At 44.0% G+C, this 23,923-nt stretch overlaps 1 protein-coding gene and 1 long non-coding RNA gene across 5 annotated transcripts in view; one reads left to right on the forward strand and one right to left on the reverse strand.

Moving 5' to 3' along the window:
• The window catches only part of PARD3B (par-3 family cell polarity regulator beta), a 1,834,390-nt gene that overhangs the window by 1,324,454 nt on the left and 486,013 nt on the right, over window positions 1-23,923 (reverse strand). The gene's annotated exons all lie outside the window — the stretch shown is intronic.
• The window catches only part of LOC117360742, a 121,240-nt gene that overhangs the window by 12,330 nt on the left and 84,987 nt on the right, over window positions 1-23,923 (forward strand). The window lies entirely within an intron of this gene.

A 23,923-nucleotide genomic window follows, 5' to 3' on the forward strand; every position in this document is an offset into this window, starting at 1 on the left:
CCATCCCTTGTGTCCAATTTATCTCCCTTTCTGTTCCTTCCCTCCCTAAATCCCATGGTCCATCATCTCTCTCCCTCTCTTCTATTTTCAAACCCATTATTTCTTCCTCCCCCCCAAAGTTTGGCATATGCACGTCTCTTTGAACACCCCCTTCCCTCCGTGTACTTCTAAACCAGGGTCCCCCCAAAGGCTTGTCCCCCCTTAAAGGTCTGCCTGTCCCCCCTTGAAGGCCTGCACCCCCCTTGAAGGCCTGTCCCACCTCCTTGAAGGCCTGTCCCCCCCCCTTGTAGGCCTGTCCCCCCTTGAAGGCCTGCCTGCCTGTCCCCCCCTTGAAGGCCTGTCCCCCCCCTTGAAGGTCTGCACCCCCCCCGAAGGCCTGTCCCCCCCTTGAAAGCCTGCCTGCCTGTCCCCCCCTTGAAGGCCTGTCCCCCCCTTGAAGGTCTGCACCCCCTTGAAGGTCTGCACCCCCCCGAAGGCCTGTCCCCCCCTTGAAAGCCTGCCTGCCTGTCCCCCCCTTGAAGGCCTGTCTCCCCCTTGAAGGTCTGCACCCCCCTGAAGGCCTGTCCTCCCCCCCTTGTAGGCCTGTCCCCCCTTGTAGGCCTGCCTTCCTGTCCCCCCCTTGAAGGCCTGTCCCCTCCCTTGAAGGCCTGCACCCCCCCCCCCCGAAGGCCTGCACCCCCCCAAGGCCTGTTCCCCCCTTGAAGGCCTGTCCCACCCCCTTGTAGGCCTGTCCCCCCATTGAAGGCCTGCCTGCCCCCTTGAAGGTCTGCACACACCCCCAAAGGCCTGTCCTCCCCTTGAAGGCCTGCCTGTCCCCCCCCTTGAAGGCCTTCCTGCCTGTCTGTCACCCCCCTCCTCCTTGAAAGCCTGCCTGCCTGCCCGCCCGCCCCACCCCGAAGGACCGCTCGCCCCTGGCCTTCCCGCACCACTATGAAGCAGCACTACTTATGCTCCCGGCCTTGCCATTCAGTCCCCCCCCCCCGAAGGACCGCTCGCCCCACTGACCTTCCTGCACCACCTATGAAGCAGCCGCAGCAGGATCCCGACGTCAGCGATCTCTGCGCAGCTTAGGCGCTGCTTCCTTCGCCGCGTTCCCGCCCCTCCTCTGACGTCAGAGGAGGGGCGGGACCGCGGCGCAGGAAGCAGCGCCCAAGCAGTTCAGGTATCGCTGAAGTCGCGATCCTGCTGCGGGTTGCTTCACAGGTGGTGCAGGAAGGTCAATGGGGCGAGCGGTCCTTCGGGGGTGGTGGGGGGGGAATGAACGGCAAGGCCAGGAACACCCCCTCATGGCTGGCACCCGGGGCGGACCGCCCCTCCCGCCCCCCCCTTAGTACGCCACTGAGTATACTTAAGTGTCAGTAAGAGGAGTTTGAATCATATGTGGAGATGGACTGACCCCGTGAAGTGACCTGAGGAGAGAAGTAATGTGGATATAATGACCCTGGTGGAATTTGAGGTGTACAGAAGCTTTCAGAACAGTTTGAAGTGGAGAGATATGGCATAGCAGTAGACCAGTGAAAAGCACATTGCAGTAATCCAGACAAGAGGTGATGAGGGCATAGATGAGGGTTTTGGCAGCGTGTTCAGAAAGGAAAGGATGGATTTTAGCAATATTATAGAGAAAGAAACAAGTTTTGGCAGTCTGTTGAACATTAAAAGAGGAGAGTGATGAGTCAAAAATGACTCTGATGTTGCGACGAGACAGAGAAGATGAGGGTGTTATCCACCACTATGTAGAATGGGGGAAGGAAAGAGGTAGGTTTAGGAGGAAAGACAAGGAGTTCAGTCTTGGCCATATTTAATTTTAGATGGCAGTGAGACATCCAGATAACAATGTCAGAAAAGCAGACTAAGACTCAGGCCTGGATTCCTGTAGAAATTTCAGGGATGGAGAGGTAAATTTGTGAGTCATCAGCATAGAGGTGGTACTGGAACCTGTAGGATAAAATTAGAACACCGAGAGAAGAAGTGTAGATGGAAAAAAGAAAAGGTCCCAGGACAGATCTCTGAGGTATGCTGACCGAAAGCGGAAAGGCAGCGGAGGAGGATCCTCCAGAGCTTATGCTAAAGATGTGACAGGACCCAAGCATTTCAATGAGTAGGCAGTGATCTATAATATCAAACGCTGCGGACAGATCAAGGAGGATGAGGATGGAGTAGAGTCCTTTGGATATGGCTAGGAGCAAGTCATTGGAGACTTTAGCAAGGGCAGCTTCTGTAGAGTGAAGGGGTGGAAGTCTGATTGAAGGGGGGTCAAGGATAGCTCACTCCAAAAGGAAGTCAAGACAATGGCAGTGGACAGCTTGTTTTAGTACTTTGGAAAAGAAGAGAAGGGAGATAGGGCAATAATTGGAGGGGCAGGTAGGGTCCAATGATGGCTTTTTCAAGAGCAGCGTTAACTACAGCATATTTGAATGCATCAGGTACAGTCGCAGTGATAAGCGATAGGCTGAGGCATGGCTCTATGGAGTTGGGGTTATTTGTCATATTTACTAAATCCCCTGTTGTAAATGTCACCATATGCTAGCAATTTTAAACAATGTCAGTGATAAAATATTCCTCCCTGAAAAAATATTTTGTTGGTCTAGCTATCTGCATTTCTTTTCTGTTCATTATTATTATTATTCAATTCTGTCAAATAGATGAGAGGGTGTTAAATAATGATCTTTCATGAGTGTCAGATGTGTTAGGTAATCATGCAGAATTATAGCAGTTCCATGAATATATATGTACATACTTGCGTAAATGCCATTATTCTAAATCTTTAGATGCAACTGTTAGTGCCTATTTTACAGAATTGCCTTCTTATATGTGCCTGTTTTGCACAGATGTATAAATCTGGGCAATTATATAAAAGCTCCATTATCATATAAAAACACTCCCCCTTATTAAAAAAAAGCCAGATACAATGAACACCTTTCTTATACACCAAAAAAGGGAAACAGAGGAAAATGCAAACAGCAAATGTATGCAAAGGAAATCAAACAAGAGGCTGTAAGTATGCTAATTTTCTGGGAGCAGATGCACATGATGAAAAATCAATTTCCTTCAGTTCTGGAGGGATTTAACATTACATAGTACCAAGTGCCAGAGACAAGCTCAAACAATGAGTCACACTGAAGGCAGCATAGAGAAAGAAAGATAGATCTGTATGACATCTGCAAAACAATAACAATGAAAAAATGAAGATCAGAGAGATAAATGTACAGAAAAGGATCCTAGGGAAGAGCTATGGGTGAACTGCAAGCAAAACTGGAAAATAATGATTTGAATAATAGGAAGCAAGCCAAAGATTCAATCAGAAATACTGAAGAAAGACATGGTGTCCAATAAGAGTTGTTGTCAGTTACAGTTAAAGCAGAAGAAATTAGAAGCATAAAAACAGTGAAAGAATCAGGCAGGAAGGAGGTGTAAGTGACTAAATAAGAATAGCATCAAAACTATAGAAAGAAATAGGGTTAATATTAGAATAGTAGAGTGCATGTTTCAAAGCATAGAGCAGGTTTATAAGCCTGCAATGTGTACCTAGAGAAAATAAATTGACAAAGAGAGCAACATAATAGAATGAAGGGGGTAGGGAAAGAACAGAGAATCACAGATCCATCATAAGAACATAAAGATATAAAGTGACCCAGCATGACAAAGTTCCATCAGACCCAGAACCCTCTTTTCTAACAGTTGTGTGATCTGATTCACTAGACTAGGATACACCTAGCAGAATCCTTATTGCTCACACTCAGGAATAAAACCCTAATTTTTCCAAGTTCACAAGGCTAGGCTTGATTATTGCAGTTTTCCAGGTTTTGCTGCATCTCAACAACCCGTATCGTATGATATAGAAAATAATATTCTGTCTTATCTTTTCTCTTAGAATACATCTATTTTTTTCTCAGTATTAGTTGACTTCTGTATGTAAACAGCATCATGAATTTTGTTGAGCTGATGGCTGAAACGTTAGCTCTACCTACTCAAACACAGAAAACTACAGCAATCATGATAGCAGCAGCAGAAGTATATCGAAACATTGCTAGCATTATCAACTTTTCGTCCTCTAACATATCCAAACCCTTTCTAATCTAGCAGTGTTGCCATGACCACAACTTACCATATATACTCGAATATAAACCAAGGTTTTTGGTCCAAAACAAGGACCAAAAATTGAGGCCTCAGTTTATATTTGAGTCTCTCATATCTCCACACCATCCAATAACCAGCATTTCATCTTCCACCCCACCCTGCCCTCCGGCAGTATCCCTTATATCTAAGCTTTGCCTCCCTCCCAATGATCTGCATTTCTTTCTTAAAATCCCACCCCCTCAGCAATTGACATCTCCTGTCTCTTCTGCCCCTCTCCCCCAATGACCAGCGTTAGTTTTTCAACTCCCCACTCCCTGCTGCAATTGTAGCTGCAACTATTTCCCACTTGTCTGCCTGATAACACTGTGCAATAAATTTTAGTTTTTTTTCTGGGGTATGAAGAAAATTAAGTTTACTTTATAGAATTTGCCCTCCTGTCTATGAAAATAGCCTCAGTTTTCTCCTATCACATATAGTTTTTGAGCAAATCACAAATATTTTTAGCATGAGCAGTCATAATGTAATGCATTGTGCCGATTTAAGAGTTCCTATAAATATTATTTTTTAGAATTGTTTTGCTGTTGAAGTGCATTTATAAATGAGATTAGGAGTATCTCTAATTAATGTCCAACAATAGTCAGCCAGCATTGATGAATTCCATCTGCCCTGATATTGTTTCTCCATTGTAGCAATGTACTGGTGAAACCTTTCCCTGTGCTCATCACTAACACTACTACCAAGATTATCGGGGGAAAAATCCATATGTGAGTGGAGAAAATGAGTTTTTAGTGACATGTTTCATTTGAGATCACAGAATGTTTTAAGCATCGTCTCCACCATTTGGACATAGTCTGGTGCCTTCCTATTACCCAGAAAATTCTCGATTACATTCTTCAATGCTATCCATGCACTTTTCTCACTTTAGGTTAAAAATCTAATTGGAGGCAAACTTTTAATATTTCAGAAATTGTTATAACATTAAAATATATAGCAAAAAATGTTAATTTTTGCATTATAATGCATTTTTGCAAAAATCTGAGGGTTATACCAAAAAATTAAGGTCAGTTTTGAATTCAGCGACCCCAAAATCACTATAGAACACCCACTACAATTCATGCCCCAAAAACTCTGTTGCACAGTGTATCCGGTTTGTCACTTACTTGCTTCTCCAGCAGATGCTGGCACAGTTATTTACTGACTAGATCAGCGTGGGATCTTGAGCATCTGTGCATGCTCTTAGGTCTGCCAGCTCCCGCCCACTCTGAGAGAAAGCAGGAGCCAGCAGGCCTAAGAGCATGTGCAGATGCTCAAGGCCCCGCTCCGATACAGTCAGTAAATAACTGTATCAGCATCTGCCAGAGAAGTGAGAAACTGATTTTCTAGGTAGGAGCTGTAAAATGTTGATTGCAACGGCAGCAGCGGCAACAGGGGGTTGAGAAGCAAATGTCAATTAGCAAGGGATAGGAAATGTTGGCTGCTGGGGTAGCTATAGCGGCATGCACATACTTCATCATTTATATGCTCTTTCCTCCACTTCCAAGTTCATCTGTAGGACCGTGACACTTGAAATATAAACTCCCCCGATTTATACTTGAGTTAACATTTTTTTGGGGGGGAACTTATCTCACTTTATACTTGGATAGGCTCATATTTGAATATATACGGTAGTTTTGTAATGCATGAAAACATACTTTTTCTGAATTGTTTTTAATTAAGAAAGTAATGTCAGGGAGAAATGGGAGGTGAAGGAGAACAAAGCGGAAAAGACAGAAACATTGACACAGATTGTCTTTTGAAAAAGCAAAATGAGAACTAAAGCATTCTGATTTAGCATAATGAAGAGCAAAGAAGTAAGGACAGAAGAGAAAACCAAAAAGAAAGGTCACTTTGGTTCTATGCTCAATAGAATTGTTGTTTACATAAATAAATTAACCAATACTGAGAAAAAGCATTTTTTTTAAGAAAAAAGGTAAGACAGAATGCTATTTTCTACATCATACAATATGGATTGTTGAGGATAGTTTTATGCAGTCTTTCCACACAGACCTGCATAGCTACAACAGGCACATGGAAAGAATGCATCTACTTTTACATGATCTATACATAGGCATTCCTGGGGAATAGTTCAGGCAGAGCGAGATGTAGTTGCAATTTAAACACTTGTTTTATACAATGCTAACCCCCGCCTCTGAGAAAGCATGCCAAAAGTCAGAAGACTTCATTTTCTCCCAGAAATAGTCACAAATAAGCAGGGACACGCATTTATGCCTTTATTACAGTAGGTGTAAATTACTGTGTTGGCATTTGTGTGCTGTTGGGGCTGCTTCTGGGTGCCTATTTTATGAAAGCACCTGGGTACCAAGTTACCTTTATTAAATCAAAGTGCCTTTTCGACTTTTCAAACTGTTGTTCTGTCAGAAAATTTTCCCCAATATGTACAGTAATATTTAAATAGTTCTTTTAACATGTAAATAATATTGTAATTCAAAAGTGTAGGGATAAGCAAAGCAGATTATTTCTTGTTGCAAACACTGTGATAGATGTGTTGTGCTTGCAGATGAGCTTTTAATTTGCTGAGTAAAAAGAGATTAGGTTCTAATATCTTCTCCAGTAGTTAGGTGTGTCATTCTGGACTGTAGGGTATTCTTCCAGTGCTTGCGAGCCATGCAAAAGGAATCCAGGTTTTCAACTCCTCCTCCTACACCAGAGGACTCTTCTGCCCCCTTCAGTTTATATCAAAGCAGGCAACAGCCCTATACAGAAACCCGTAAGAAGGAGGGGTATGGGGAGACACCCTAAAAATACATTTCTGTTTTGCTCTGAAGGAAGTAAAACAAACATGTTAAACATAGTGATTAAACAATCATACATCAAAATAATTATACCAATCAGAACTAATGCTGTCCGATTCAGGGAAAAAATTTTTTGATTCGATTCAATTCAACCTATTGAATCAATTTTTCGATTCAATTTTCCTGCCCAATTGGGTGTTTTTTTCAAACATCCTGGTGGGTTTATTTTGTAGCCTCTTCATCCAACTCACTCCACCCCCTTTGCCCTCTCCTACCCACACTGGCGCTGTGGTGTAAACAAAATAAACAAACAATAAAAGACTTTTCCTCTCTTTGTTAGATCCTAACTCAATCTCGCTGTCTAACACCAGCTCTGGCAGGATACATATTTTAAATCTGACATATTGTAATCACAAAACATAAAATAAAATTATTTCTTCTACCTTTTGTTGTCTGGTCATTATTCAAATTATATTGGTCCCAGGCTCTTGTTTCTGTTTGTCTTCTGTTAACTTGCTTGCCAGGGTCTTCTGCCCCTTTGACGTTTTCTTCTTTCTCCGTGCTCACCATCCATCTTCCATCTCAGTCTTCCTCTTCCGTTTTCTTTCCCTCCCCCGGAGGTCTGGCTTCTTTCCTTTTTTCATCTCCATCCCCGCAGTCAAGCATTTCACTAATGACCACTCCCCTCCGCTATTTCCATCTGTGTTCCTCTACTTCATGGGATCAAATAAAGCAGTACACTTCCACTCTTCAGGTGACCAGCAGCATGAGTGAAACAATTCCTCTGCTACTGCTTCGCACGTAAGTGGGACCAGGAAGCAGTGGCAGACGGAGAGCTTCCTGCCACAGAAGGCAGTGTGTTTACTTCACTCACGCTGCCAGCAGCTCGAAGAATGAAAGAACGGCTAAAGCAATGGATCCCACCATTCCCAAATCCACCATCTCTCCTTTTCTCAACTACACTTTCATCCAGCATCTCTCCCTCCTTCCCCACCATCTCTCCCTTTCTCTTCCTAACTACCCTCCTATCCAGTATCTCTATCGCCCTCCCTCCCACACCACCCCTTGGGTCCAACGTCTCTCTATTTCTTTTCCCTACCTTCCTCCATCCCACTGTCCACCATCTCTCTCCCTTGCCTCTTTTTTCAGACCCATTATTTCTTCCCCTTCACCTCCCCCTACCTTCAGTCTGGCATATGCCCCTCTCTGTGTGTACTTCTAATAGCTACACCATTGTCTCCCTGGCCTCCCGGTTTCACTTGAAAACCTAATTACAGCTTCTCCTGAGGCTGTTTCTTCTGCTATGTTATTGGACTATATTTGATCCTCTGGGTTGCCTCGATTATCTGAGGAGGCGGTCACCAGACTGAATTGCTCTTTCCAGGCTAAGGAACTACAAAAAGCCATTGAAGCTTTGAAATCAGGGAAAGCTCCGGGACCAGATGGGTTTTCTGGTGAGTTTTACCGGATCCTTTCACCACATCTTTGCGGATCGCTGTTATCTTACTATAATGATGCTATTTCTACTGGTTCCTTTCCTCGTTATACTAATGAAGCCCTTATTTCTTTGCTACTGAAGCCAGGTAAGATGGAGGATGATCCCAGTTCTTATCACCCCATTTTCTTGCTCAATATAGATCTTAAATTATTGTCTCGTATACTTGCTTACCTAATATACAGGCAAAAGTATATGTACAGTAGAGTCTCAGTTATCCAGCACCCACGGGAATTGGTGGATACTAGATAACTGTTTTTCTGGCTAATTGAGAGTTTGTAAGAAACCTTGTCTAACAATTCCCCCCCCCCCCTGAAACACCAGTGTGGCAGCAGTCCTGAGCCCCAAAGCCCTCCTCCCTCCCTCTCTCTCTCAAGCCCCGAAGTAGCAGAAGCAGGCGGTGGTCCAGAGCCACAAACCCCTCTCCCTCTTGCTCTCTTCTTACCTGAAGCACAGAGGTTAGCAGGAGGCAGCTTCAAAACATGCTGCTCGCGGGCAGTCCTGGCAGGTCCTTTTTTCTGATGTGTCCGAAGTGACACATCAGAGGAAAAGCCCTGCTGGAGCTGGCCACGAGTAGCTTGTGCCTCCTGCTGACCGCTGCACTTCGGGTATGAATAGAGAGAAGGAGGGAGGGGGCGAGAGGGTTCATAGTTCAGGACCGCCGCCTGCTTCTGCCACTTTGGGGCTTGAGGGAGGGCGACTCAGGACCACTGCCGCTGGTGCTTTGGGGACATTTTTTTTTCCACCGGCAATTTTTTTGCCGCTTAACTGAGATCCCGTTTAACCGAGATTCTACTGTATATGTCAACAGCTTATGCATTTTTACCCACAGTGTTTTGGAGGCTTTGCGAGAGTGGGATAAGCACCCATTGTTTTAACTGCACTCTGAGGAAGTGTTCATGGGAGGTATGAGAAGGTAAAGTGCACAAGTTTTATAAAATTTGGATGGAAAAGCAGCATTCAACTAGGAATTATAGAATATGTCCTACAATAGTTTCAAGAATTCCTTACAAATAGACAAAACAGAGTAGTGAAGGACAAAATCTACTCTGAACGCTGGACTGTGCCATGTGGAGAAGCACAAGGATCCCCATCTCAACTCTACTAAATAACATTTTCACAGCTACTCTAAATATGATTTATATTAAAAACCTGGAGAATGGCTACTCTCGTATGCAGATGACATACTCCTTGCAATTCCTGCAGACCTGGACTTAATCTAACCTCACTATCAAATTATTCCAAACCATTAGAGTACAAAATAGGCAACAAAACACCATTTTAAAATAAATGCTGAAAAAACTAATTTACTATGGCTTGGGCTACAGATACAAATTCCTCAATTAAACTGACAAACTGAGTTCATTTCAACATTGAAAAATCCTCCAGGGTCCTAGGAGTCATCCTAGACAGCCACCTCACAAGAAGGTTATATCAACAACCTAGTTCAAATTAGAGAGTTGTGCGGGAATAGAAATCCCACCTGTCCCCACCCGTCCCCGCAAGGAATCCCTCCGTCCCCACCCATCACCGCGAGGAATCCTCTCCATCCCCGCCCGTCCCTGCGAGGAATCCCCTCCGTCACCGCCCGTCCCTATAAACTACAGAAATAGTTATTTCATTTAATTATGCTACTGAATTAAAGGCTCTGGTAGAAACCCATTTAAAAATAAGCAAAAAGACTTTATTAATTTGGAAATATTAATTGGGAAGAATACATACTTTGTAAACAGGTTTCTACCAGAGCCTCTAATGTTTATAAATTTTTATCAATACAACTAATATACTACTTTATCCTGAAGCAAAAAAAAAAAAAGAATTTTTTTCCTACCTTTGTTGACTGGTTTCTGCTTTCCTCATGTTCTCATTCAATTCCTTCCATCCACTGTCTCTCTTCTCTCTGCGCCTTCTATTTGCTCTGTTACTGTGCCTCTCCCTTTCTCCCCCCTCCCAAATTGGTCTGGCACCCATCTGCTTCCCTCCGCTCCCCCCATAGTCTGGCATCTCTGTCTTCTTCCCTGCCAGCGTCTTCTCCCCACTCTCTCTTCCCCATTTCCTTTCAGCGTCCTTCTCCCCCCATCCTCCCCATGTCCTGTCAGGCAGCATCCTTCTCCCCCCTCTGCCTTCCACATGTGCTTTCAGTGTCCTTCTCCGCCCTGTCTTCCCCATGTCCTTTCAGCGTCCTTCTCCCCCCTCTGTCTTCCCCATGTCTTTTCAGCGTCCTTCTCCCCCCGTCTTCCCCATGTCCTTTCAGCGTCTTTCTCCCCCCGTCTTCCCATGGCCTTTCAGCGTCCTTCTCCACCCCTTTGTCTTCCCCATGTGCTTTCAGCGTCCTTCTCCACCCCTTTGTCTTCCCCAGTGCTTTCAGTGGCCTTCTCCCCCCTCAGTTTTACCCATTTCCCTTAAGCGTCTTTTCTTCTCCACTCCACCTTTCCTCCCTTTCTCCCTCCCTACCCCTTACCTTTGTGGTGCTTCCCCATCCGACCGACAACAGAACAGGCCCAGTCGGACAAACCTCCCTGTCCTGTAGCCACGAATCTAAATTACCTTCTTACAGCAGCTGGAGTATTGAAGCTGCTGTAAGAAGGTAATTTAGATTTGCGGCTACAGGGCAGGGAGGTTTGTCGGCCGAGCCTGTTGTCGGTCGGTCGGTCGGGAAGCGCCAAAAGGGTAAGGGGACCTCACCGGCTGTGCACACTCCCCCCCATGACTGCACCTGGGGCGGACCTCCCCCCCCTTTGGTACACCATTGCCTTCTCCCTACCTGCCCTGCCGCACACAGCCTACCGGAAGTCTTCCCGATGTCAGCGCTGACGTCGGAGGAAGGGAGGGCTTTGCTTAAGCCCTCCCTCCGACGTCAGCACTGACATCGGGAAGACTTTCATTTGGCTGTGTGCTGCAGCAGGGTAGGTAATGAGAAGGAGATTAGCCTCGCGGCTCGAGTGCGATCCAATCCCGCAGAAACCCCGTGACCCTCGGAGGCGTCCCCACGGGATCCCTGCGACCCTAGGGGGCATCCCTAGGGGGCATCCCCACGGGATCCCCGTGAACCTAGGGGGCGTCCCCACAGGATCCCCGTGACCCAAAGGGGGAACCTGCGGGATTCCCGTTGTCCCCGTTTCCGTGCAGCTCTCTAGTTCAAATGTCATTTGCCACACTACAACAGTTGAGAAGGGTTAGACCTTATTTTCTCCACCAACTCTACAGGATACTGATACAGTCAACACTTATCACTACTATTGAGGATGTTCTCCTTCAGGAAGTTGATAAGATTAAAATCCTAGGTATAATCGTAGATTTAAAAAAAACAAACAAAAAAAACCCCTCACTTATCATGAACAAATAAGTTCAGTAGTGAAAAGCTATTTTCACAGACTCCGACTGATCAGATCTCTGGTGAACTTTCTCAATACATCTTCTTTAAACATTTTAATACACTCCTTAGTAATATCCAAGAAAGACTATTGCAATTCCCTCTATAAGGGTGGTTCACTTAAGAAACTAAGACGGTTACAAATCATTCAAAACACCGCAATAAAAATCATTACCAAATCCAGAAAAATTTGATCACATTACACCCCTTCTAAAGCAAGCTCACTGGATACCAATAAACCATAGAATTACATTTAAAATATGTTTATTGACTCATCAAGTATTAATCTGTAAATTTCCCCTATTCCTGGAGAGAATGCTTAGTCCCTATGCTTCGTCAAAAGCACTGATCTGATGACAAAAACCTCCTGTCCATCCCATCCTTAAGATGCATTAATACCTGAAGGAATACTATTTTTTCAGTTGTAGCCCCACAAACTTGGAATTCACTCCCAAAACAATTTAGGGAAGAAAAGTCATTAGTAAAATTCAAAGGTTTATTAAAAACCTTTTTATTTAAAGATGCCTTCGATGGTTAAAATTTCTAAGAGGCTCGAATATATTATTTTCCCCGTCCTTTTGTCTTAACTTTTAACTGTCTCTCTTCTATCACAATTGTAGTTCTCCTCTTATCCTTTTGTATCTAATAGAGTCATGTTAGTCCTTGTCTAGGTTAGTAATTATTTTACCTGTCATCCCCATATTTTATTGTTTATTGCTTTGAATCTCAAAATTGCAATTTTATCAAAATATTATTAAACTTGAAACTAGATTACTGCAATGCACTACATGTACTCAGGACTCCTGAAGAAATTAACCAAAAAACTTAAACTAGTACAGAACACAGCAGCAAGCCAAATCAAGATTTGATCACTGAGTTACACTGGCTCTCAGTTGACACATCAAATTCAAGCTTTGATGATTAACCTTCAAGATCCTGCAGGGTAGTTGTTCCCTGATAGCTTCCCCAAATTTTTGAAATTATTAGGAAGATATACTGAACAGTATAACACAAACTGCCTGATTACCCTTCCATCTCTAAAGGAGTAAAATATAAAAGTATCCACTGCAACTCATTCAACTATCAAACTATGAAAATATGGAATTTTATGCCCTCAGAGATTCACACATCCAACATATACACCCCTGTTTTGTAAATACTTGAATAAAAACTTGGCTCTTAAAAAATCTTGTTCAGGAGCCCAACCCATCCCATTCCATGACTCTTGACTATGAAACAAAGATATAAATCCACAAACATGCTGCTTCAAAAATCTAAGTCATATAATAATTGGTGTTGTAAACCTCCTCAAACTCCACCCTGGAAGATGTGACCCTGGGCAAGTCACTTAATCCTCCATATCCCCAGGTACGTTAGATAGATTGTGAGCCCACCGGGACAGAGAGGGAAAATGCTTGAGTACCTGATTGTAAAAACCGCTTAGATAACCTTGATAGGCAGTATATAAAATCCTAATAAACTTGAAACTTGAAAAGAACAAAGAGCAAGCCAAGTGGTTGTATTGAAAAATAGGATGCATTTTGCCCTGAAGGCTTTAATGAAAATGACTTAATAAAAACACGTGATATAAATTTAGAATATGAAAGAAACTAAGCCAAACATGTGGAATGATAAACAACTTTTGAAATACTGTAGTATTGTGCACTAAGCTACAAGAAAGGATCTTTATTAGTCATTTTCTGATTGGCAAAATGTTTTGTTTATCAGAACCATAAACAGGATTTTACAAATGAATTTGAAGCACACCTCCACTATGAGCCCTTTCCTAATTAAAATAGCTTCTGATGTTTCACAAGAACTGTATATTCAGCAGGATGATTCATGATGGTATTAACTTTAGTACTAGTTTGACCTTCTGAGTGAAGTTCTGCTGTGACCCAGTGTGTTGCCATGAAATGTATACTTGTTTGAAGGGTAGGAAGACATGTAGGACATCATAAGCTGTTTTCTAACAAAATTAGATGTTAATTAGTTACTGTTATCTCAGGCAGTTAAAAAAAAAGCTTCAGACTTTTGTGGAGTGCTATTTAGTATACACAGAATTGCTTTGCAGTATGACCCCATGAAAACCTCAGAAGGAGCTGCTGTTCTCCTACTAACTTGAACTTCTTGTGTTAGTTCTCTTTTTTTTTTGTCTCTTTGCTAAAAAGGGCAATATAAGATTAATGTATCTAGAATAAATTAACACTTTGACAAGCACTTAACATTTTACCATGTTATTTTGTGTTATACATTACACAAGAAGACAACGGAACTTTTTTATTTCTTTAGGAACAGCTGGTTTTCTCATGGAGCCTCCTGTTATACATGTACAGCTTTAGTCCATGTTTGTTAAATTGGCTGTTGGGTCATAAGTCTGATCATTTACGTAACCAAGTTTTATTATGTTTCCCCACTGTTAATAGGATTAGTTTTTCTAAATTAATGTCTTCTTCTTTTTTGTATTACCGTATTTTCGCGGATATAACGCGCACCCGTGTAAAACGCGCACACGGGTATAGCGCGCAGAAACCACAACATTATGTATAAAAACTTTTGTATACCGCGCTCACGGGTATAACGCGCATGCTGCCCGACTGTCCTTTCGCCCGCCCCGACTCTCCTCTGGCCACCCCGACTCTCCTTTCGCCCGCCCCGACTCTCCTCTGGCCACCCCGACTCTCCTATCGCCCGCCCCGACTCTCCTCTGGCCACCCCGACTCTCCTTTCGCCCTCCCCGACTCTCCGTTTACCCGCCCTGCCCTGCCCCCCCCGGCAGGACCACTCGCACCCCCACCCCGAAGGACCGCCGACTCCCCGACAATATCGGGCCAGAAGGGAGCCCAAACCCTCCTGGCCACGGCGACCCCCTACCCCCACCCCGCCCGACGCCCGATTAACCCCCCCCCCAGCAGGACCGCTCGCACCCCCACCCCGAACGACCGCTCGCACGCGCTCCCACCCGCACCCGCGATCGGAGCAAGAGGGAGCCCAAGCCCTCTTGCCCGGCCGACTCCCCGACAATATCGGGCCAGGAGGGAGCCCAAACCCTCCTGGCCACGGCGACCCCCTACCCCCCCCCCGCACTACATTACGGGCAGGAGGGATCCCAGGCCCTCCTGCCCTCGACGCAAACCCCCCTCCCTCCAACGCCCGCCCCCCCCAAGAACCTCCGACCGCCCCCCCAGCCGACCCGCGACCCCCCTGGCCGACCCCCACGACACCCCCACCCCCCTTCCCCGTACCTTTGCTAGTTGGCCGGACAGACGGGAACCAAACCCGCCTGTCCGGCAGGCAGCCAACGACGGAATGAGACCGGATTGGCCCATCCGTCCCAAAGCTCCGCCTACTGGTGGGGCCTAAGGCGCGTGGGCCAATTAGAATAGGCCCTGGAGCCTTAGGTCCCACCTGGGGGCGCGGCCTGAGGCACATGGTCGGGTTGGGCCCATGTGCCTCAGGCCACGCCCCCAGGTGGGACCTAAGGCTCCAGGGCCTATTCTGATTGGCCCACGCGCCTTAGGCCCCACCAGTAGGCGGAGCTTTGTGACGGATGGGCCAATCCGGCCTCATTCCGTCGTTGGCTGCCTGCCGGACAGGCGGGTTTGGCTCCCGTCTGTCCGGCCAACTAGCAAAGGTACGGGGAAGGGGGGTGGGGGTGTCGTGGGGGTCGGCCAGGGGGGTCGCGGGTCGGCTGGGGGGGCGGTCGGAGGTTCTTGGGGGGGGCGGTCGTTGGAGGGAGGGGGGTTTGCGTCGAGGGCAGGAGGGCCTGGGATCCCTCCTGCCCGTAATGTAGTGCGGGGTGGGGGTAGGGGGTCGCCGTGGCCAGGAGGGTTTGGGCTCCCTCCTGGCCCGATATTGTCGGGGAGTCGGCCGGGCAAGAGGGCTTGGGCTCCCTCTTGCTCCGATCGCGGGTGCGGGTGGGAGCGCGTGCGAGCGGTCGTTCGGGGTGGGGGTGCGAGCGGTCCTGCTGGGGGGGGTGAATCGGGCGTCGGGCGGGGTGGGAACTATGTAGAAAAACTTTTGTATACCGCGCTCACGCGTATAACGCGCGAGGGGTATGCGCGGTAGGTAAAAACGCGTATAACGCGCGCGTTATATCCGCGAAAATACGGTAGTCAGTGTCCTTTTGGAATTCTTTTTTGACAATTTAGCTTTTAGAAAGTTACTTAACACTTCTTCAAAATTTACAGCTGTGTAGAATCAAATGAGACAGTTTAGTGGTTAATTTTTGTATCTTTTTGAATGAATGGTTCAATTTTATTTTTTTTTATATTTAAATGATCTTCATTGAGCACAAAAGTACAGAGCATAAAAAAAAGCACAACTGAAGAAATACAGGCTCAAATTTTCAAATAGTCAGTAAAACCAAAACAACCCCACCCCAGTCCTCCGTCAAGCCAAACAAAGTCAAAGAAATTGAAAAAGATACGATAAATACAACCAACAAACAAATGGGAAAATCAATAATTCAATAGACAACTCCGAGCCAAAGGAGTCATAGTGTTCCAAAAGGGTTCCCATGCATGCTGAAAGGAGCGCCCCGGCAAAGAGGAAGATCCAAGAGTAATCAGCCGGCATCTCCAGAGAGAAAATTCTGGAGCTTCAGCCTCCAGCCACTTAAGCAGAATATATTTCAAAGCAACTAGTACAGTCCACTTGAGTTAAGTTGTTACTCCCCGTTGACGAGGGCAATAGTGTGGAGGAAGTCCAAATAAAAGAAGAGGAAAACGCTGAATAGTTCTGTTCCAAATACGTTCCATAAAAGTAAAAACATGATCCCAATAAAGTTGAATAGTAGGGCAAGTCCAAATCATGTGTCCCAGACCAGCCTCAGGGTCGCGACAATGAGGACACTCAGCTGATACCCAAAATAGGGAAAGAAAGGCTCTCTTAGGAAAATGATACACTCTAAATACCAACTTGTAATGTTGTTCCCATATCTGCAAAAAGCAGGCAATATCTGAACAGCAAGCAGTATCACATCTTCAGGTAAATCAGTATTTAGATCATGGGACCAAGCGGCTCTCGATTTAACATGGTCAAGCAAGGGGGATTCATCTCTCAAGTGACAACGGTGAAATTTAAGACGAACCGGAAGCTGGGAGCCAAAGGTATAAGCAGTGGATAACAATTCTTGGGTAGAAGCCTGTAAATTAAAGGGCTGCAGAAAATTTAAATAATGATGAATCTGCACCCATCAGTGGGAGGGAGATCATAGTCCTGTTGTAACTGAGCAAATGACTTAATTCTCCTATCCTACTCAACCAGGTGATACAAATAATGAATCCCCCTTGCTTCCCATCAAGCAAATACAGCATTATCCACTCCAGGGGGAAAGTTACTATTAAAGCGGAGAGAAAGAAAAGGAGATTCAGTGGAGTGTAGAGAATGAAACTTGAAGACCCACTTCCACACCTGGCGCAAAGGACGGTACAGGATCTTATAATGGAGAAGACCAGATGAATAAGAAGGAACAGAATGAAGACAAGCACTAAAATGAGTGGTGCAGAAACAAGAAAGTTCCAGTGAAGTGTTAGTAAAATCAGAGGTTCTCTGAAATAAATCATTAATGTGCTGCATGCCACATCTGATCGTCAAAAAGCGCAAATTCAACAGACCCAAACCATCTCTGTACCATGGCGTAGCTGCAAGCCTATAAAGCAGACAAGCCCGCCTACCCACCCAAAGAAACCCTTGAATTAACCGAATCAACCGTGTTTCATCTTTATGGGTCAAGTAAAGGGGAAGAACTTGAAATACATATAACCAACAAGGGTCAATAAGCATTTTATATAAACTCACTCTGCCGAGAAGAGAAAAACGAAGACCCTGCCACAGACGCAAAATGTTGGTGAGGGACAGAAAAAGATGCTCTGTGTTCAAGGAGTATAGTCGAGAGAGGTCAAGAGGAATAAGAACTCCCAAATATCTCAAGGATGAATAGGCCCACTGCAATGGAAACGACCCTCTCCAAGCAGTTCTGATCCCGGAGAAAGAAGGCATAGCAACTGACTTATCCAGATTAAAAGATAACCCGGAATAAAAATCATACTCAGAAATAAGATCTAATGCTGAATGCAACAAAACCTCAGGATGTGTAAGAACCAAAAACATGTTATCTGCAAAGGCTAAAGTTTTAATTTCCCCACCAGCCACCTGCAGACCACTCACTGCATCAAATGTTCGTAAAGTATAAAGCAGGGGTTCTAAAGAAAGAAGAAAAAGAGAGGATAAAGGGGACATCCCTGCCTAGTACCCCGCAGGATAGGAAAATAATCTGTACGAGTTATGTTAACTAGTAAAGATGCCTTCGGATTAGAATAGAGAGGGCAGATCGCATTGAGATAGAAGCCACCAAGGCCTACATATTCAAGAGTATTAAACAAAAAGGACCAATGAACACTATCAAAAGCCTTAGAAGCATCCAGGCTAACAAAGCTGGAATATGGTGTTGTTGGCAATGAGCCTTGGCAAAGATAATCTTTCGAACACTGCAAACTGACTGGCGGCCATGCACAAAACCTACGTGATCCTCATGTATCAAGGCAGGAAGATGAGGATGTGAATAAAAAAAGAAAAAAACAATGCTATAATCATGGAACGAGCTTTCATAATTGCATTATTAGATGATAATTTACTAGAAGTAGGCTGTGCACCAAAAAGGATGCCTAAGTTGGGTTGCAGAAAAATGGGTAAGTATGTAAGCAGAAAAATTTAATTCTGCTACATCACCATCATTACTGCTAGAAACAAATCATGTTACCTGAATGCTCAGCTCTGCTTAGTCTGAAAGCTTACTGCATCAGAACCTAAGAATAAAACATAACAATTTAAATTACCATATTTCTCGCTCTATAAGACACACTTTTTTTCCACCCCACCCCGTCGTACCTTTTAAAATGCCCGCGCCTAATATGGCTCTCCCTAGCATCAGTGAGCACCTGGGTATCTTCCTCAGCTTGCCCCTCAGGGTCCTCTGGATTCCCCCTTTCATAGCTAATTTAGAGCTGTCCAGATCCAGCGTCCCACCGGGTCCCTCACGACGGGCGGGGCCTTACCTCCAAGCTGCTTCCCGCACACAGCAACAGAGATCATCTTCCGTGCTGTGACCGCCGCTGAGCTAATTATGGCAGCCTGCACAACTAGAAGACCATTTATGTGTACTGTCAGTGAACTATGTGCCACAATAGAATAAAATGAGCCCTGCGCTATATATGTGCACTTTTAGTTAATGACCTCCTCTATCAAGTGCTTTACTTCCTAATTAAAAAAAAAAAGAAAAAAATAATGTGTGCATAAAAGTGCTAAAAGGAAAAACTTCTCTGAAGTGAATCCTTCATTACTCATTACTCAGAGTCAGAAGAAGTCCAACCAGAAACTAATTAAATCACCAGACAACAAAGGAATGAAAAATTATTTTATTTTCAATTTAGTGATCTAAATGTGTCAGTTTTGAGAATTTATATCTGCTGTGTGTATATGAAAAATGAAAGGAAAAATTGCATTACAATTAATAGGGGAGGGAGACAGGGGGACAGAGCCTAGAAAGGAGTGTAGGGTTGGGTGCAGGGCCTGGCAGGGAGTGAGGGAGGCTGGGTGCAGAGCCTGGTATATGTTAGTACACAATTTGGTTCAGAATGTTTTTTTCTTGTTTTCTTACTCTAAATCTAGGGTGTGTTGTATGGTCAGGTGCGTCTTATGGAATGAAAAATATGGTAAGTAGGAGATTCAGGAGACACATACACTTTTGGTGAGCCCCACAGAAGACAGAGAAAATATTTTTTTTTTAAGTATTTTGAAGCAATGTAGAAGTGGTATGGATAGATGAATAGATAGACTGATAGACAAGATAAATAGATAGATATTACAGTTCTCTCACTCCTTTTTCTTCAGCTCAGTCGAAACCAAACTACAACCTGGTATCATGAGCCTTTATATGCACCAGGATCCTTTGTAACCATGGACCTTGATTTTGATCTTTTAAGCATCATTCCCAAGAGACAACTTCACCTTTCCTCCTGTGGAAAAGTGGTGGTTGTGGCATCACCTTCACAGCATTCTCAAATCCCAATGTGCTGGGGGAGTAGAAGTCCTGAAACAGGAATCATCCTTTCTGTACAGTTCTGTACAATTACTATATTAGCCACTGGGCTGAGCCAGCCACTGGGCTGAGCCAGGCTTAATAGTTTTTTGTAAAGAAGGAAGGACAGACATCAAATTAGCTTACATTCCAACCTCTCAATGCTATCACAATTCTTGAGGACAATGCCTCCAAATTGGTTAGTTCTTAACATACCATGACAGTAATGAACCTCACATAAGCCAGAATTTCTGGCATATAATTTCACTTTTAGGATTTATTGCCTGGGATTATCACAACACTTACATCATGCCATAGAGAGCTTCCTTTTAGAAGCTTTAACTTGTACAGTCAGTCCCTGGGTTAAGAATGTCTGACTTATGACAGACTCATTCTTACGAACTGGGGTCCTGCCTCTCCCTTCCTGTGCCAATATGCCCCTCTTCCTTCCTTCCTGTCGCAATGTGACCTTTCTCCTCCCTTCTGAGGGATGCACCCCTTATCATCCCAAATTCATGCCTCCCTCCTGCAGGTATTTACCTCCTCTGGCCAGCTCCCTCCTCCCAGCCGCACTTCTCTTCACAAAGCCGCAAGCAGCGGCTTCTGCACATGGCCCATGACTAATACAGAAGTCTTTGCTCTGACATCAGAGGGAAGGATTCTGGGTCAGCCATGTGCCGCATGTAGGAACCGCAGGTGTGACTTTGTGAAGGGAAGTGCGGCTGGGAGGAAGGAGGGAGGGAGCATGAACTTGGGACACACAATGGACGGAAAGAGGGAGGGAGGAAAGCATGAATTTGGGACATGAGATGGATGAATGGAGGTAATGAGGGAAAGAGATGCTGAGGTGGGGAGGGAATAGGAAGGGAGAATTGTTAGGCATGGGTGTTTGAATGACAGGGAAAGAAAGATGGTGAACATGGGGAAATGAAGAAAGAGGAAAATTGTTGGGCATAAGGAGGGAGAGAAATATTGGACATGGTGGTGGGAGAAGCATGAGGTGCAGATACATGGGGAAGAGAGATGAGAGGGAGAAATTTTGGATGTGGTGGTGGAGAGATAACAGTGGGATACATGAAGAATGAAAGTGTAAACCTCCTAGGTTTTCTTTCTATTTAAAGTACAATACTTTATTTTGAGGACTGATTTTTAATGTTTAATGTTCTTTATAGATTGTGTACTGTACAGGATCCAAATTGCATACAAATTCAACTTAAGAACTGTTTAAAGAAAACGGAACTCGTTCTTAACCCAGGGACTGCCTGTATAGGCAACCTATTCAGAGTACATGAAAATTCATTTTAAATCAGACCTATGGCTACCAATACAATGAAAATATTTATGTATCTGGTGACATTTTTTGATATTTAATTATATTCTTCCTCTCCACCCACTTCCCAGAAAAAAAAATCACTTGGAACCAACACCTCTGTAATCAATGTTGTTCTGATGTTTTTGTGGTTTTTTGTTGTTGTTTTTTTTTTGGGGGGGTCCCCCTTTACCACTATGTCCAGTTTCCTTGTATCAAGCTTTTTATAGTTCAGAATAGGATGTCCTAAGTGATCATAACTCATGTGTTGTCAGGGGAAGAAATGTTGCTGTAGCAAGAGATAGCAAAAGTCAAATGCCTTCTTTTCTCAACATCAGTGAACTAGCTTAAGAGTAGCACTGAGAGAAATGCATAATGCAGTTCTGGCACAAGAAGTCTACACAGTATTTAGAAGAAATAGGGAGGAAAGCAAGGGAAATAATGGACACTATAGTTCAAAACTCCTTGTGAGTTAGAAAAGATGTATTCTACTGGTAAAATTACCTTAAAAAGTCCCTTTCAAAACTGTCATGATGAAACTGCTGGATAGCTGAAGACATCAAAAGACTATTTCCTGAATTCATTTTTCTACATTCAAAGAGCAGTGTCTTCATCAGGATGAGATTTTCTCTTTTGGAGAATGAAAGTCTGGGAAAGCAGTTGCTTAACTTTCAAAAGTAAATATTAAGTTATGCGTATAACATGACTTAAAAATCAAACAAACAAAATGAAAACTTACTAGAATGATCAAAACATTATATGATTTTAAAAAGCAATTAAATTTAAAAAAAAATTATGTTAACCTATTAACTTTCCCATATATGTATAGCATTACCACATCTTAAAAACTAAATCATCAAAAATTGTAATAGATTATTATCAAATATAGTCCAGGAAATTCTGCACCAAAAATTTCAAGATTTGTCCAAAAAGTAGTTACCTGAAAACAGGTGTTATCTGAGGACAGCAGGCACCCTGATGTTGTGGGTTCATGATACAGCTGCTCCTTGTGACATTGGGCAAGTTACTTAATCCCCCCACTGCCCCAGGTTCATTAGATAGATTGTGAGCCCACTGGGACAGACAGGGAAAAATGCTTGAATACCTGAATAAATGCATGTAAACCATTCTGAGCTCCCCTGGGAGAACGGTATAGAAAACTGAATAAATAAATAAATATTCTCACATGTGGGTAACGTCATAGACAGAACCCAGTATGTAGAATATTAGTGTACTATCACTTTTAAAAATGTTCAAAGTTTTGAGACTGCCCACACTGCACATGCGCCGGTGCCTTTCTGCCTGACATCAGCTCATGGGACCATCAGTTCAGTAAAAAAGCTAAGAAGCCAACTAGGGAAGGTGGGAGGGTTGTGATGCCTGATGTCCTTGGATAACACATGTTACAGGAAAGTAACTGTGCTTTATCCCAGGGCAAGCAGACAGTATATTTTCCCATGTGGGATTCCCTAGCTACCAGGATCATAATTTTATGCCTGGAAAAACCAAAAACATTTTGAGGGAAGTTGGCATCTAAATAGAGAATAAATTTTGCAGAACTGCTTGGCGGAACCGACTATCCCGTCTGGAATGATTCTCCAAACCGTAGTGGTTCAAAGGGTGGCTTCATCAGGGTTGAAACTATAACATTAAGATCCCAAGCAACTGGAGGCTTGATGGGCGGTTTGGTAAGAAAAAATATCTAGAAACTAAAGGATGCACAGATAAAGGCGTTTTTGTCTAAGTGATGTATGAAAAGCACTAATAACACTAAGATGAGTTCTTACTTAAGTAGTTTTGAGGCCAGAGTTAGAGATGTGTAAAAAGTAGTCCAGGACCAATGAGAGACAGGGCTGAGGAGTCGGTAGATAAATGTTCCGACTCTGACTCCTCAGTTTTTTGTACTTCAGACTCCGACTCCGGTACCCAAACTTTCCTCCGACTCCGACTCCTCGACTCCGACTCCACAGCACTGGTTAATTTTCAGATCGTTAAAATGGAATGTCAAGTTGAGAGAAATGAGCATTTTCGACACCACCTTCTTTTTGCTTTTAATCACGGTTCTAAAGCCGCAGAAGCTGCTCGCAACATTTGTGCTGTGTATATAGTGGGTGCTATAGCTGAAAGAATCGCTCGTGATTGGTATGCCAAGTTCAAAAATGGAGTCGGTAGATAAATGTTCCGACTCCGACTCCTCAGTTTTTTGTACTTCTGACTCCGACTCCAGGTACCCGAAATTTCCTCCGACTCCGACTCCACAGCCCTGATGAGAGAGGACAAATTATTGGATCTAATGAATTTGTATTACACCGGACTGTGAGGAGGGCCCACTTAAAGCAATAACAGAGATGTGTGGAAGGTTTTCTAGAAGATTCAATGAAAGCTGACACTTGCACAGAAAATGGGAAAGTATCTACCTCCTGGGAGATAGATACCATTCTGTGAGTGCTAATGAACTCAGATTTGAATGGAATAGAGATTCTTTGTTATATTAGCAACGTTGGATAGATTTGAAGTGTGATGGGCTCCCATACACTGTACTGTAGGAGGAGAGAGAACAATAGTTGTCATAGCCACCAAGGTGCTACAAGTATCACAGTGGCTTGTTCTTGGCAAGGTCTGAGTGAAGTCCTACCAATTAGAGGAACTGAAGCAAAAATATAAAAGAAATTTGCCTTGCCAGTTGAGGAGAAAGGCATCAGACTTCAGATGATTGGGAGTATAAATTCTGGAACAAAAGACTGGAAGCTTGCGATTGCAGGGATGACATAAAGAATCCACTTGTGGAGTTCCCCCA

Source organism: Geotrypetes seraphini, chromosome 5 (genome assembly GCF_902459505.1).
Source record: "Geotrypetes seraphini chromosome 5, aGeoSer1.1, whole genome shotgun sequence".
NCBI lineage: Eukaryota > Metazoa > Chordata > Amphibia > Gymnophiona > Dermophiidae > Geotrypetes > Geotrypetes seraphini.